Here is a 4,250-nt window from a genome sequence, read left to right as displayed (position 1 = left end):
AAACCTAAAGCTTCAACAATCAACCTCAAGAATCCCAATATTCCATCATCCTTTTTACAAATTAATTCAAGATTCCCAACACAAGAATTCCAAGAACCATCATTCAAGAGCACAAATAAAGTCTCAAAAGCATGGTTGTTCATCTAGTTCATCATCCAAGGTATGTGGGGTTTGAAAAAGGACAAATCTTTCGTTCTTGTGCCCAAAAAACTTGAATTTTATTAAATATTACATGATTTGCAAGTTGGGGTTTATACCCAAAGCATCTTGTTTTTAAGTTTATAAAGATATAAGTGATTTGAGCCTTGAATTGAATATTTATCCCACCTATTTATGCTTTGAATTGAGGATTTATATCATGAATTGAACATTCCTATTGTGAATTGATATTTTCAAGTATTTCCAAGAAAACAATTAAGCTTCATTATGAAATTGTGATCATTTAAGTACATATGCTTTAAAACCAAGTATAAATTTTGATATTTCATGAAGAGTATATTGTTAGCATACTTTAACAAGCAAACATTTAGATTTTAAAGAAAGATTGATCTTTCGAACCTAAGATAAGATAGGAATCCACATTATTTCTGATTTTAAGCAAAGGGAAGTATAATTGGTTTTCATTATAAATCATTGTGCTATTTTAAGGAGGATTTCCTAAAAGTTCTGAGAAATAAGTATGAGAGTAGTATTTAGCACCGAGTTGGGTATGATTCGAAGGTCTCATGTCCCAGAATTATGAGCCACCGATATTCTAAACGCCCATAGTGGGCTAAGATAGTGATCACTAAAGTTAAGGTTCTATTCTGATGGAAAGGGTAGAACAGCTCTCCCCAATATAGGCAAGACGTTGGACTCCATGTCAGCTCATATGGTTTATGTCGGTTAGACGAAGCTCCCTGAGTCCCAAAGTCCCTAAGTCCCAAAGTTCAAAGATTTCCAAAGCTCCTCAAAGCTTCTGAGTTTCAAAAGAAAAGAATGATAGAAAATCTTTTATAAGACTAAGTGTTATGACTCACTAGATTCACAAGAATGATTTGTTATGCATGATTTTATATTTTGATATTTTAGATAATCAAGCTTATGTGAGTCATATACATCCAGATACATTTACTTTCTAATTATGATGATGTTTACTTATGCATTACACCCCCATATACTCAGTACATCCTCAAAGTGCTGATCCACATATATGTCTATGTGCTACATTGTCTTATAATGTAGGTTCAGGTGCTTAGTATCATCAGTGTGAGTAGTTCAAGCATTTCTATCTGCGCTCCCATAGTTGGTGAGTCCTCATGATTCGAGGGCCTACTTTTTTAGATTTCTAGCTTTCATAGTAGTTGAGTTTTGTTTTCAGTATAGCCTGAGCAGTTAGGGGTCTGTCCCTATGGCACTCTAGTTCTTTAGTAGTAGAGGCTTGTCAAACTACGAGTTTAACTACAGACTTTTAGTATTTGTTATTCAGATAGTATCTACAGTTTATTCATGTCAATTTTGGTATAATACAACATTATTTCTTGATTAGATTATTATAAAGTATGGTGTAGATCTAGTAGCAGGCTCAAAGGGTTAGCTTGGGGCTACTCGTAACCTTGATCACCGTGTGACGTCTTGGGATTAGATTTTGGGGAATTACAAATCTAGTATTAGTGCCTGAGGTTTAATGAGTCCTAGGGAGTCAAACAAGTCGCATTACATAGAGTCTTGATCATGCGTGTAAAGCGTGCCACATCTTTAAGCAAGAGGCTATCGAGTGTTTTAGGAAAATCCTCCTTTTTCTTTCATAATCCATCATGCTTACATCTATCTCTATCTACTATTAACTCATACTCTTTCATGATAAAATATGCCTCCTTGCAGAGAAAATACCCATAGGAATGATAACCAACTACCCCAGCCTGTTGATCCCCTATATGAGAATGTGTCGCATGCCAAATTTTGGGCTGCCTTTCAGGCGTTAGCCCAAAATGTGATTGCTAATGTTCAAGCCAATAACTAGGCTATAGTTCTTCCTTAACAAGGGTGTGATTTAGCTGCAGCTTGACTTCATGACTTTATGAGGATGAATCTGCCTGAATTCTTTGGGTCAGAAGTAGGTGAGGACCCCCAATTGTATCTTGATAAGGTGAAAAAGATCACCCAAGTGATGCATGTGTAACACTCAAATTTTCTAAAACCAAAATGCCACACGGTGCACATTATCCTGAAGGACCACAAGCTAACCCTTTCTGGTACCTGCTGTAAGAACTGTATAAAAATACTAAATAATAAAGAAAACTGGCAGAAAACTTGTCATAAGGTTCAAAACATCTAAAATAATCAATACTGAATACTGACTACTAATACATGTGTCTGAAAAGCCTCTAACTATCTGAACTGTGGAGTTGATAGGACATGTCCCCAACTAACTCCGTCTACTGAAAATAAACTGAATCTAATTCCATAATAAAATAAGGATCATTCTCGAATAAAGAGGACTCACTGCTATGTCTACTGCTTCTAACTGAGTCTGGAATGCTAAGGTTGCTCTGGATCTCGCACTTCTGAACCTATGGTATAAGACACCATAGCGCAAGAGAAAAATATGCGTTAGTATTTTGAATGTACTAGTATGCTAGATGAGGTAAGACTAAATGCAAGGGCTTATGCATGAACATAGCTTAACTGAATAACATGAGAATATTGAATGAGGACATATGCATGAATGCACAAACCATAACTAAACTCATCGTGATTCTGAATACTGATACTCGAATACTTCTTTACTGACATCTGAACTCACTACTAATACTGAGATACTGAATAACTGAATCTTCTGATATTAATAACTGAGTACTGGAGTTGAGATCAGTCTTATCTAGCGGGTGATCTCTGAATCTAATGATAATGGGAATGCTCAATTGAAATCTAAGATCCGTCTTATCTAGCGGGTGATCTCTATATCTACTAATAATGAGAGTACTTAGCTGAATCTAAGATCAGTCCTATCTAGAGGTGATCTCTGTATATATTGATAATAAATATGATTTGACTTAATTTGAGATCAGTCCTATCTAGCGGGTGATCTCTGAATCTGATAATACTGAAGCTGATTAACTAAATCTGAGACCAGTCCTATCTAGTGGGTAATCTTTGAGTCTGTTGATAATCATAATGATTGACTATATCTGACAGTCCTTACTCAGTACTATTGAACTGAGTTTGTTTATTGAGACAGATTCTGAAACTGAGACTATGGGAAGTAGTCATTTAACTGACATGCCTCTTTTATCTAAGTTGGGGTCCAACCTGTAACCCCATTTGGAAGGTTGTCAATATCGTGCCATGGGTAAATACCTCTCTTGTAGAGTCAGTCCTATCTAATGGGTGACCTCTTGGGACCAGTCCTATATATATATATAATATACTAATGGGTGCTCTCTGAGTATGTCATCCTATCTAGCGGGTGACATCTCATATCTACGCTGGCTACATAGTTTTAGAACTTAGGGATTGCTCCTAGGGATCTCAGTTCTCTCTAATAGGTGAGTCCCCATCCCTAGGTTCGCTTGGTGCTAAGTTTTACTCCCAACCAAAAGACTCTGAACTGATTCTTTTTCTTAAACTGCACTAGACTGAGCTGAATCTGTTATTGATCATATTGAGTAACTGAGTTAAGCTGAGTTCACTTGATTCCGAAGATTAATGGAATACTTCTGAATCTCATTATCTGACTGCACGATTCTAAGTTCTAAATTGATTACTTGAATGCTACTGAGGTCTGAAACTGAATTCTTGAATACTACTAAGTCTGAGCTGAGTACTGAACTAAAGCTAGAATGCTAATAATACTTAGATTACTGAGATTTCCTAAGTTATATAATTGTCTAAGAGTACTGAGTTCTATAACTCACTGAGTTCTAAAAATCGTGGCTTGACTGAGATTACCGTGAAAACTGACATGGGCTCTAAACTTGTAACTAAATTATCGGGTATAAATACCCCAAGGACTAGATAACATAAAAGTAAAACATAAACATTCTTTAATAATCATGACCATGGACATTCATTCACCATTACAATCATTAAAGCATCTCTTCAAGGACTTGGAAATCATAAACATGTGATAGTATAGGGATACATGCTATTGGCTTAGAATCTATTCAACAAGGTCTTGCAACAAACATTTAACATGCATTGAAGAGCATATAATTGGTGGATTTCATGCTAACATGTCACAATTCATTCATTAAGGTTTTTCAACAAAT

The sequence above is a fragment of the Capsicum annuum genome, chromosome 7 (assembly GCF_002878395.1).
Source record: "Capsicum annuum cultivar UCD-10X-F1 chromosome 7, UCD10Xv1.1, whole genome shotgun sequence".
NCBI lineage: Eukaryota > Viridiplantae > Streptophyta > Magnoliopsida > Solanales > Solanaceae > Capsicum > Capsicum annuum.
Note: the sequence above shows the minus strand (reverse complement) of the source record.